At 43.7% G+C, this 13,076-nt stretch overlaps 1 long non-coding RNA gene across 1 annotated transcript; it reads left to right on the forward strand.

Annotated features, from left to right (window-relative positions):
• The first annotated feature begins 4,160 nt into the window (after positions 1-4,160).
• LOC129645023 (uncharacterized) lies at positions 4,161-10,626 on the forward strand. Its single transcript, XR_008711125.1, has 3 exons — positions 4,161-4,329; positions 7,057-7,190; positions 10,090-10,626. It is a non-coding gene; the product is annotated as an uncharacterized LOC129645023 (long non-coding RNA).
• Positions 10,627-13,076: the final 2,450 nt, after the last annotated feature.

The following is a 13,076-nucleotide window of genomic DNA, read 5'->3' on the forward strand; positions in this document are numbered from 1 at the left end:
TCTAGTGGTTTTCTCCACTTTCTTCAATTTCAGTCTGAATTTGGTAATAAGGAGTTCATGATCTGAGCCACTGTCAGCTCCCAGTCTTGTTTTTGCTCACTGTATACTGCTTCTCCATCTTTGGTTGTGAATAAGACTTCATTTTGGGGGGCTCCCAAATCACTGCAGATGGTGATTGCAGCCATGAAATTAAAAGATCCGTACTCCTTGGAATGAAAGTTATGACCAACCTAGACAGCATATTAAAAAGCAGAGACATTACTTTGCCAACAAAGGTCCGTCTAGTCAAGGCTATGGTTTTTCCTTGGACTAGAAAGAAAGCTAAGCACTGAAGAATTGAAGCTTTTGAACTGTGGTGTTGGATAAGACTCTTGAGAGTCCCTTGCACTGCAAGGAGATCCAACCAGTCCATCCTAAAGGAGATCAGTCCTGGGTGTTCATTGGTAGGACTAATGCTGAAGCTGAAACTCCAATACTTTGGCCTCCCCAAGCAAGAGCTGACTCATTGGAAAAGACCCTGATGCTGGGAGGGATTGGGGGCAGGAGGAGAAGGGAACGACAAAGGATGAGATGGTTGGATGGCATCAGTGACTGATGGACATGAGTTTGTGTAAACTCTGGGAGTTGGTGATGGACAGGGAGGTCTGGTGTGCTGCGATTCATGGGGTCGCAAAGAGTTGGACACGACTGAGTGACTGAACTGAACTGAATATAATGAATCTGATTTCAGAGTCGACCATCTGGTGATGTCCATGTGTAGAGTCTTCTCTTGTGTTGTTGGAAGAGGGTGTTTGCTATGACCAGTGCGTTCTCTTGGCAGAAGTCTATTAAATTTTGCCCTACTTCATTCTGGTAGGTTATTAAGAGCTCTTAAGAGAAAATTCTTGGAAGTAAGACCTGTGGAAGGAGAGAGAAGGAAGTGATCCTGGGCAGAGGAAATGTTGGGTTGCAACAGGTTTATTTGAAGCTGTGATAGTCTTTCCAAGTTACCTTGAGTTGGGGCAAGACAGCCAGGTCTTTATACTCCCTTATAGACCAGCCAGTGATGTGAGCTGCCTCAAGATGAGGGGTGGTTTGGAGTCAAGTCCTTCAACCCTGAAGGGGAGATCTGGGTTGCACAGCACAACACCCATGACACCTGGCCTATGGCAAGTACATAACACATTGTAACACTTGCTATTATACTTGTCAGCATCATTGTTATCCTTCTTTTCATAGTCACTGCCCTGACTTAGTTTAAGTCTTCATCATCTCTTGTCTGGAATATAAAAGAGCCTCCTAACTGCTTTTCCTCATTTACATTGTCTCCCTCAAATCTGTCCTTCGTACCCTTCCAGAGTGATGATTGTAATCTAAGCCTCTCACCACCCTACTTAAAACCTCCAGTGGCTCCCCACCAACTTCAAAATAAAATAGCTCACTTTAAAGTGACCTTAAACATAACATGTACCTGACATTTCCATCTGATCTTTGCCCACTTTCCCTACCTACCTGAGTTATCTCACTGCTACCTAACCACATCTTCACACTCCATTTGTTGAAGCTCCCCCACCCTTCTTTTCACTCAGTTGGCTTCTGCTTATCTGAGTTCTCAGCTCAGGTGACAACTCCTCTCAGAACCCCTCCCAAACCAAGTCGTGGCTAAGTAGTCTTCCTACCAGTTCCCTTTTCATCTGGGCATACCTCTGTCAGAACTCTCTCCAGCTAGGACCTGAGTTTCTCCCAGAGAACGAGCCCCTGTGTCCTAATATCAGCACAGATACAGTATCAGAGTGTGCAAGGCTAAACCAGTAAGAGGAGGTGCTCTTCTGGTCAGTGACAGACCTCCCACAGTCGTTTGAGAAATGCAGCTGCCAAGCACAAATCAGAGATTGGTGCGATAACCACCACCATCACCACCATGGACACAGTCTCCATGCTTAATTTTCCAAAATATAGCCAAGAAGAGAACAGCACTCAGCAAAGCTTTCCTAAATGTTTGAACTGAACAAAGAACATTTTTAACATGATGGAGATACATTTTAAAAGGGAATGCACTGTTTGCTCTAAGAACTCATGGATTACATGATATGTCATTCATCTAATAACTCTGAGGAGAAAAAGAAACAATATAAAATATTTACAAGAATTTCACATTTGCCAATAATAACACACATTCATTCCCACAATCCCATTCTTCTTTCTTCTTCATAGTCAAAATGCATCTAAGCCTTCTTCACATTGTGATGTGCTTCTGCTACTTACAAGTAAACTACTGCTTAGTCGCTTAGTCTTGTCCAATTCTCTTTGGCCCCATGGACTGTAGTTTGCCAGTCTCTTTTGTGCCTGAAATTTTCCAGGCAAGAATACTGAAGTGGGTTGCCATTTCCTACTCCTGGGTCTCCTCCCAATGCAGAGATTGAACCCACATTTCTTGAGTTTCCTGCATTGGCAGGCAGATTCTTTACCACTAGTACCACCTGGAAAGCCCTACATGTAAGCAGAACATCAGGAATAAATATTGGGATTTGTAACTGCTTGGGACCTTGACCTTTTGGGGTCTTGAGGGCAGAGTATATAGTTCTGAAGCTTACCCAAGAACACTGAGGTTTCAAACATGGTTCCAATTTAGTGAAACTTATAGATACCCACTCCAGTGTTCTTGACTAGAGAATCCCAGGGATGGGGGAGCCTGGTGGGCTGCCGTCTATGGGGTCACACAGAATCGGGCACAACTGAAGCGACTTAGCGGCAGCAGCAGCAGCATAGTGATTACTAATTTTAAAAGCCTAGAGTGGATTCACAAAGGAATACCAGTCTGCCATTTCATTCCTGCCTGTTTCTGTGACTCCTGAGAACACAAAAGAGTCCTAAAGTTGCAGTCGTGTTGATGGAATGAAAAACATTCCCCCAGACTGTAAACACAGCTTCAAGTTCAGACGGCATGAATAATTTCTCCAATCTTGCCCAAAAATTTCTAAAAGAAAAATAAAACAGACTCAAGCATACATTGTTTTCTTATAGTATATGGAGTGCTTTTTTCTTTTATACATCTATGTACACATATGCACATGTATTCATTAGCTTTCACGTTGTAAAATTGAAAGCAGAGCTGAAGGTTGGCTGAGTTCCCTCTAATATGAACAGACAGGACTTCCCCCATTATCACCCCATCCTGATGGCCAGATGAGATTTCTGAGAAAGGAATTTCTTTCACAGATGATTAAAAGGCATGGCATACTTCAAAAGAAAGATCTTTTCTTCCCTCTTGCATACTGAATGATTTTTCTAAGTGACATAAAATGCTAAAGAGGACCTTCTGCATACATTAACAATCCACAGGTAAATCTTTGGCAACTGGGACCCACTGAGACTGCAATCCCTGCATTACAGAAAACTACCAACGTCAAACTCAGGTGGACTGGAGTGCAGGATATGAAAAATATATACACCCACAGGGACTGAATTAGGCTGAGAAAATGGTTTCATAATCTTAACTAATTCATTTAGAGTTGAATGCAAATCAAATGAATTGGAAGTGATTAAAAATATCATCAAATATAGCCACAGTCCAAAAATTAACATCATGTTCAGTTTAAGTTTCTTTTGTTAGGTAGTTAGAATAGGAAAAAAGGAGTCCAAAATGGCGGTGGATAAAAGACAAAGAAGGGAGAAGCACACAAAAAGTGGAACAAAGGAAGGTCTAAGGACCAGACTGAGAACCTCAGGTGAAAAAAATAGCCATGCTGCTGGCCCAATTTACATACGGCAGGGAGAGGAGAAAAAACATATAAAAAGAGGAGCTAAAACTGAGCCCCTCTCTTCTTTTTTATTATTATTATAATTTTTTTTTAACTTTACAGTATTGTATTGGTTTTGCCATACATCAACATGCATCCGCCACGGGTGTACACACATGTTCCCCATCCTGAACCCCCCTCCCACCTCCCTCTTTTTGGATTGGCCCACCCTCACACCTCAAGGATGTATTTTCCTTTGCTTGCCAAATAAAACTGAGCTGTAACAGAGCTATAACACTGGTCCACCATTTCAAATTTTTATTGCGGTGAGACAGAACCGAGAAAATTACACACTCCCCCAACATATCTGGTGCCATTTCTCAGATTTCACCTGGCTGAAACAACCTTGACTTGGCCCCTGTAAGGCGGAACCAAGCACAGAAGAAGCCCAACTTGGTGAAAGCTGATGCAGCGGAAGCTGAATGCAAAGACAACGCAGTGCATTGGAAGTGACAAGAAGCCCAGCATGCTGCAAACAGGGACAGTAAAAACAAAACTCAGCAGAGGGCTCATGCAGCTCAGTCTCAGATTTCAGAAGACCTCCGTTAAGGTAGGAAGTCCTTGCTCCTATGGCTGGAAGGACATATGGGTAACTAAATCTTAATTCCTTTACAATCTCTTGTTTCTTGTTTCCTTGAACCCCCCTGTGAACAGGTGAGCAGCAGTGGGTGCAATTGAAGGACTCTGGCAGGGGCTTCTCCCCAATGTGTCCTGAAGGCTCCACTATCTGCTATGACCTAGTAGCTGTTGCCCAAGTAGGTGAGGGTTCTTCTGTCCTTAACCTCTTTTGTGCCAAGGATCAGGCCAATGAAAATTGTGGGCACAGGTCAGGCATTAAGCAGATTTTCCAACAAGTTATGAACGGGATTCCTCAACATGCTTTTCCCACTGCTTTTTCGTCTTGTCCTTCAGCTCCTCTCTCCATCTATTTCACTGCTTACAAAGTATTGGGCAACTCATAATCTTCCCATTTCTGAAAGTTGTGTTTGAAATTGTTTACCTAAGATTGGGACTCAAACCCACATGGCAGGGACTCTGCTATGCTTAGTCACTTAGTCGTATTCAACTGGGACTTGAGCCCGGCCTAAACCCAGAGTGCCTGGCTTCAGGACGTAATGAGTTCAGGTTTTTGATGTCTCATTGCAAAAAATTCAGTGAGAGACACAGCGATAGGTAAGAGGTAGATTTGTTTGGATTCAGAGAGAAACAGAGTCCACAGAGTATATGCCAGCACAGAGGTTGTATCCAGCGGCCATGAAATGTGGTGTTTTCCTGAGCTGGGCGATTTCATACGCTAATGAGTGGGAGGATCGGTCCAACAATCGGGGAACCACCCTCTCCTTGGTCTTTTGATAGTGCCTTGGAACTATCATGGTGCTTCTGGGTGTGTCATTTAGCTTGCAGATTGAGAAGCAAGGTTTAGTTGAATTTGACTTGTCTGTCATTTTGGACCCATTTGATTTTAATCAGTTTATGTTATGCCCTTGGGCTATCTCATTCTTTCAAAAGTTGTGCCCTGCCCCCTTTGTTCCTGTTTCATGCTCTTTTCCTGAGCCCCGTAGGGGCCCACAGTGTTGCCTCTACAATCTTTTGGAGAGACGACCAGATAATATCTGGCCCTTGGGAGGGAAATACTGTATAATATCCAATCCCTCTAGATAGTCAGGCCTTCATCTTCCATGTTTCCTACAACATGTGCAACAACAGCATCTCTCAGAGAACCTGCTAGAGCAGGTGACAGGCACACAATGCCTGCTAGAAGTCCATCTGTTGGTGGCATCCTTCAAGGGCAATTGGGCTTCTGGGGATAGTGTTTGCCACCTTGGGAATTAGCCCTGCAGGCCATTTGGGCCCAAACCCTTACCACCCTTCTCCTAAAGTTACAAACATACCCCTGGATCAAATCTCCACTCCACTTTTATGGAACATCTGGTCTGTTGCCTCTTATCAATTTGTCCTTAAGTCACTAACTAACGTCTACAACTAGGACCCTGACCCCTTGTAGGCAACATCGCTCCACCCCCTTATTATTAAAATACTCGTAATGCCCCAACAGGACCAGATAACCCACTCCTTTGTCATTACTTCTGTTATTACCTAGAGGGAGTCTATGACAATGAAATGTTTACCACTGGAAACACCCTAAACTGCTCTTATGGAGGACTAGGGGAAGAAATCAGTGACTTACATTCCCTCAGAGCAATAAGAGGATAAGGCTTATGGTTGTTTAGCCAGGTTCCCAGTTTCAGGGCACAGGCTTGCACTGCTTTACATCATGGTATCTGTTCCCATCTGTGGTGGACAAGTCAGCAATGAGGTAAGATTACAATGCCTTAATCCTATCCAGCACTAGTCACGCTAGAGAGCCTGGGGATGCCCAACTCCAGCCTGGGGTCCCAGGAGGTCGACCTGCCTTGACCTGCCTAGGGATCTGGTGCCTGGAAGGTTGTCACACCTCAGCCTTCTCAGGGATCCACCAGCCCGGGGCCCCAGGAACTCAACCTGCTTCTACCTGCCTAGGATCGGGTCCTCGGGAGGTTGTCATGCCTCAACCTGCTTGGGGATCCACCAGTACAGGGGTCCCAGGAGGTTGACATGCCTCGACCTGCTGGAGGATTCAATCTCCAGGAGGCTGTCACACCTCAGCCTGCCTGGGGATCTGTACCCTGACTTGGGAAGACCCGGCTCTCAGGTTGCAACAGTACTGGTAAGGATAAGCTTCAGAAAGACTCACCCCTAAGAAAGTCCACCCATGGAAATAGAAGGAAGCCTATTAGTCATGGAACTGTGACTTCTCAGCAATAATTCAGGAGTTCAATGAGAACCCTGTTGCCTTTCTGGAAAGTCTAAAAGAGGCCCTCCAAAAGTTTACTAAACTGGACTTAGACTCTTACAAGGGACAGGTGATTATAAAGGACAAATTCCTGTCCCAATGTACACCAGACTTCAGGATAAAGTTACAACAGCCACAGCAGCAGGACCCTGCTGCCTCTTAAGATGAGATGGTCCAGACAGCCACCAATACCTTTTATAACAGAATAATAGAGGGAAGCCAATGCCCAGGAAAAGGAGAAAAGCAAAGAGACAAGGCATGCCCAGATGCTGGCCACCCTCCAAGGACGCCCTATGGTTTCCTTGAAGGACAAGGCATAAGGCAAATGCCTAATCTAGACAGATGGGACATTGGGCTAAGGAGTGTCCAAACCATGGTAAGTCTCCTAAAATGGCTTGCTACAAATGCCATCAATTGGGACATTGGATGGCACTCTGCCCTCAGGACCCAAAAGCCTCAAGGTCAAGCACCAAGCCTTCCCTCACGATGGTTCAACAGAACTGAAGTAGCCCACTCCAGCCAGCCTGCCTGGATAGCCATCATGGGACTGGAGCCAAGGGTGCAAGTGGATGCAGCAGGTAGGTCTGAGAATTTCTTGTTTGACACAGGGACTACCAACTCTGTCCTTACCTCCTGTTCCAGAGCCTTCTCCTCCCAAACCTGTACCAGTTTGGTTGCTACAGGAAAAATAATTAGAAAAAGATTCACCTGAGCACTTTGTTGCTGGGATGGACAAATATTTTCTCACCAATTTCTGGTGGTCCCTGAGGGTCCTACTCCCTTATTGGGAAGAGATTTTTCCCTGCCTTTGAAATCTTGCAGCTATTGCATTCCTGATAGAAGATGCTTTAAAACTCTCTTTGGGGGGCAAACTAACTATATTTATCAGCCACCAAATGAAACAACTCTTGAATGGGAGAAGCCATTTATGGATGTCTGATCAAAGGATCCTCAGATATTAAGCAGTGCTGATGAAAAATCCAGGCCTGACAATATCCCCCTGTGAGGTTCTTAACCCAGCTACCCTCCTACCTACCCCTGAGGGCTCGCTCCCCTTTCACTCTTGCCAAGAAACTTTGGGCCATTGGACAAAACCCCGAGAGGGGTTGTCAGAAGATCCTCTGACCAATTCTGAGGGAATTTGGTACACTGATGGAAGCAGCTTTGTCTTAGATGGAAAAAGAAGAGCTGGATATGCAGTAGTCTCCAATTTTGAGACCATAGAGGCTAAACCTTTGCCACCAGGTACTTCAGCCCAACTGCCTGAGCTCATAAGCCTGACTTGAGCTTTAGAGCTGGGAAAAGGAAAAAGAGTAGCCATTTACACTGAATCCAAATATGCCTTTCTGGTGCTATTTGCACTAGCTGCTATTTGGAAAGAAAGAGGACACTTGACCACCTGAGGGTCCGCAATCAAAAATGGTGATCAAATCCTTAGGCTCTTGAAGGCAGTCCATCTGCCTGCTGAGGTTTCAGTCTCCCATTGTAAAGGACACCAAAAAGGGAGCATGGAAGTGGCATGAGGGAACCAAGCAGCTGATCAGGCACCCAAGAGAGCAGCAGTACAGAACAATGACCTAATAGGGGTTGCCACCTTAGTTCCACAAACTAATTTGCCAGAAACTCCTTCATATACTGAAGGTGAGACTCTTAAAGCTAAGAATGAGGGCTTTCAGGAGGATCATATGGGGTGGTTCCAAAAGCAAGGACTCCTTTTTCTGCCTGGGAACCTCCAGTGGAAGTTGATTAACTCCTTACATGCCACCACTCATTTAGGGGAGAAGGCCCTTCAAAGATTACTAGAAAGGACCTTCAGAGGAACAGGCCTCCAGAAGAATATAAGGCAAGTGGTCTCCTGCTGTCCCATTTGCCAATTAAACAACTTTAAGGAGCTCGAAGACCCCAGCTGGTCCAGCATGTCCAACAGTGTGGGACCTACTCAGGAGAGGACTGGCAGATGGACTTCACCCAGATGCCAGTTTCCCAAGGGTATAAATATCTACTAGTTATGATAGATACATTCACAGGATGGGTTGAAGACTTTCCCACCCAGACTGAGAAGGCTGAGGAAGTGGTAAAGAAACTGCTCCATGAATTCATTCTGAGATTTGGTCTACCCAGGTCATTACAAAGTAACAATGGGACATCATTTACTTCTAAGGTCACCCAGGATTCTCTAAATGATTGGGTGTTACTTATTACCTCATTGTGCCAGGAGGCCTTAGTTTTCAGGAAAAGTAGATAAAGCCAAAGACAACCCAGGAGACCTCCCTGGGATGAAAGGAGGCTTTTCCAATAGCTCTCCTCTGCACCTGTCTTGCCTCTAAGGAACATGTTGGTTTTAGTCCTTATGAGATGCTATGTGGGAGTCCTTTTGTTTATGTCAATGACCTCTTCCTAGATCCAGAGGATCAGAGCCTCCAGTCTTATACCATGGTCATTGGGCAATCCCAACAGGATATACTTTTGTGGGGTGTCAACCAGGACCCAAAAGATTCTAAAGAACTACCACTATATGCTCCAGGGACTCAAGTCCTAATTAAAGTCTGGAAAGATGGGTCCCCAAAGGCTCAATTCCAGCCCACATGGAAGGGCCCCTACCCTGTAATACTTTCTACCTCCACAGCAGCCAAGGTACCAGGACATGATTCCTGGATTTACTACTCATGAGTCAAGTTGTGGAAGAAAACAGAAGAGGACATTCAATACACCCGTGAGCCCCTGGGATATCCCAGATACCTATTCAGGACTACAAATAAGCACCATTCTAATGAACACCCCCAAAATTAAGTTTCTGGGGATACGATTTCTCAGAATAGTTCTCAAAAGCCAATATAGCTTGGTAGGGGTTGTACTCCAAAATAGACAGGAGATAGATCTCCTGACCCCTGAACAAGGAGGGACTTGAGGTATCTCGAATGAGACATGTTGTTTCTGGGTAAATACCTCCAGCTAAGTTAGAGAAAGATTCACAGCCCTCAAGAAAATTACTCAGATCTTCAGTTCAGTTCAGTTCAGTTGCTCAGTCGTGTCTGGCTCTTTGTGACCCCATGAATCGCAGCACGCCAGGCCTCCCTGTCCATCACCAACTCCCGGAGTTCACTCAGACTCACGTCCATCGAGTCGGTGATGCCATCCAGCCATCTCATCCTCTGTCGTCCCCTTTTCCTCCTGCCCCCAATCCCTCCCAGCATCAGAGTCTTTTCCAATGAGTCAACTCTTCGTATGAGGTGGCCAAAGTACTGGAGTTTCAGCTTTAGCATCATTCCTTCCAAAGAACAGATCTTACAAGATCTCAAAGAATGAGCTGGAGAGTTCTCAGGATAGCTACAATCTTTCTTTGTGGGCTCCTTCTCCTAGCAAGGGAGAATCTGGAGTTGGCTAATGCCCCTACTAAACCTTGTTATCACTATATTGATGCTGCTTATGATTGCTCCATATATTGTCAATTGTCTAACCAGTTTTGTCTCTGCCCAGGTCAACAAGCTACAACATGCAATGCCAGTTCAACAAGGATATATGAAACTACACCCAGCCACAGAAAATATCACTCACCCTTAGATGGACACCACTATAAAGACTCTGAGGCTTGGGAATGGCAAGAGGGGGAGGCCAAATTCCCCTCACCATCCCAGCTCAGCAGGAAGTAGCCAGAGAAACCTCAATGTCCCTACTCCCAAAGAAGTGTACTTCTATCTCTTGAGGGGGGGAATGTTAAATAGTTAGACTAGGAAAAAGGAGTTCAAAATGGTGGTGGATAAAAGACAAAGAAAGGAGAAGCCCACAAAAATGGAACAAAGGAAAGTCCCAGGACTGGAATGAGAACCTCAGGTGAAACAAACAGCCCTCTTGGCTAGCCCAATCTACATAGGGCAGGCTCAGGGGGAGGAGAAAAAAACATATAAAAAGAGGAGCCAAAATTGAGCCCCTCTGTTCTTTTGAGTCAGCCTGCCCTCATGCCTCAAAGATGCATTTTCCTTCACTTGCCAAATAAAACTGAGCTGTAACAAAGCTGTAACACTGGTCTTCTGTTTCAAATTTTTGCTGTGGCAAGACAGAACCAAAGAAATTACACACTCCCCCAACACTTTGTTTAATAACTCCAGGATCAGAATGAACCTAGCTGAGTTGCCATCCTTCAAGTCTCAATTTTTTTTTTTTTTTTTTTTTTTGTTAACATCTATTTCTGCTTTATTGACTATGCCAAAGCCTTTGACTGTGTGGATCACAATACACTGTGGAAATTTTTTTTTTAATTTTTTTAAATTTTATTTTTAAACTTTACAAAATTGTATTAGTTTTGCCAAATATCAAAATGAATCCGCCACAGGTATACATGTGTTCCCCATCCTGAACCCTCCTCCCTCCCCATACCATCCCTCTGGGTCGTCCCAGTGCACTAGCCCCAAGCATCCAGTATCGTGCATCGAACCTGGACTGGCAACTCATTTCATACATGATATTATACATGTTTCAATGCCATTCTCCAAAATCTTCCCACGCTCTCCCTCTTCCACAGAGTCCATAAGACTGTTCTATACATCAGTGTCTCTTTTGCTGTCTCATACACAGGGTTATTGTTACCATCTTTCTAAATTCCATATATATGCGTTAGTATACTGTTTTTCTTTCTGGCTTACTTCACTCTGTATAATAGGCTCCAGTTTCATCCACCTCATTAGAACTGATTCAAATGTATTCTTTTTAATGGCTGAGTAGTACTCCATTGTGTATATGCACCACAGCTTTCTTATCCATTCATCTGCTGATGGACATCTAGGTTGCGTCCATGTCCTGGCTATTATAAACAGTGCTGTGATGAACATTGGGGTACACGTGTCTCTTTCCCTTCTGGTTTCCTCAGTGTGTATGCCCAGCAGTGGGATTGCTGGATCATAAGGCAGTTCTATTCCCAGTTTTTTAAGGAATCTCCACACTGTTCTCCACAGTGGCTGTACTAGTTTGCATTCCCACCAACAGTGTAAGAGGGTTCCCTTTTCTCCACACCCTCTCCAGCATTTATTACTTGTAGACTTTTGGATCGCAGCCATTCTGACTGGTGTGAAATGGTACCTCATTGTGGTTTTGATTTGCATTTCTCTGATAATGAGTGATGTTGAGCATCTTTTCATGTGTTTGTTAGCCATCTGGATGTCTTCTTTGGAGAAATGTCTATTTAGTTCTTTGGCCCATTTTTTGATTGGGTCATTTATTTTTCTGGAGTTGAGCTGTAGGAGTTGCTTATATATTTTTGAAATTAGTTGTTTGTCAGTTGCTTCATTTGCTATTATTCTCTCCCATTCTGAAGGCTGTCTTTTCACCTTGCTAATAGTTTCTTTTGATGTGCAGAAGCTTTTAAGTGTAATTAGGTCCCATTTGTTTATTTTTGCTTTTATTTCCAATATTCTGGGAGGTGGGTCATAGAGGATCCTGCTGTGATGTATGTCAGAGAGTGTTTTGCCAATGTTCTCCTCTAGGAGTTTTATAGTTTCTGGTCTTACGTTTAGATCTTTAATCCATTTTGAGTTTATTTTTGTGTATGGTGTTAGAAAGTGCTCTAGTTTCATTCTTTTACAAGTGGTTGACCAGAGTTCCCAGCACCACTTGTTAAAGAGATTGTCTTTAATCCATTGCATATTCTTGCCTCCTTTGTCAAAGATAAGGTGTCCATATGTGCGTGGATGTATCTCTGGGCTTTCTATTTTGTTCCATTGATCTATATTTCTATCTTTATGCCAGTACCATACTGTCCTGATAACTGTGGCTTTGTAGTAGAGCCTGAAGTCAGGTAGGTTGATTCCTCCAGTTCCATTCTTCTTTCTCAAGATCGCTTTGGCTATTCGAGGTTTTTTGTATTTCCATACAAATTGTGAAATTATTTGTTCTAGCTCTGTGAAGAATACCGTTGGTAGCTTGATAGGGATTGCATTGAATCTACAGATTGCTTTGGGTAGTATACTCATTTTCACTGTATTGATTCTTCCAATCCATGAACACGGTATATTTCTCCATCTATTCGTGTCCTCTTTGATTTGTTTCACCAGTGTTTTATAGTTTTCTATTTATAGGTCTTTAGTTTCTTTAGGTAGATATATTCCTAAGTATTTTATTCTTTCCGTTGCAATGGTGAATGGAATTGTTTCCTTAATTTCTCTTTCTGTTTTCTCATTATTAGTGTATAGGAATGCAAGGGATTTCTGTGTGTTGATTTTATATCCTGCAACTTTACTATAGTCCTTGATTAGTTCTAGTAATTTTCTGGTGGAGACTTTAGGGTTTTCTATGTAGAGGATCATGTCATCTGCAAACAGTGAGAGTTTTACTTCTTCTTTTCCAATTTGGATTCCTTTTATTTCTTTTTCTGCTCTGATTGCTGTGGCCAAAACTTCCAAAACTATGTTGAATAGTAATGGTGAAAGTGGGCACCCTTTTCTTGTTCCTGACTTTAGAGGAAATGCTTTCAA

This window comes from Bubalus kerabau, chromosome 2 (assembly GCF_029407905.1).
Source record: "Bubalus kerabau isolate K-KA32 ecotype Philippines breed swamp buffalo chromosome 2, PCC_UOA_SB_1v2, whole genome shotgun sequence".
Lineage (NCBI taxonomy): Eukaryota > Metazoa > Chordata > Mammalia > Artiodactyla > Bovidae > Bubalus > Bubalus kerabau.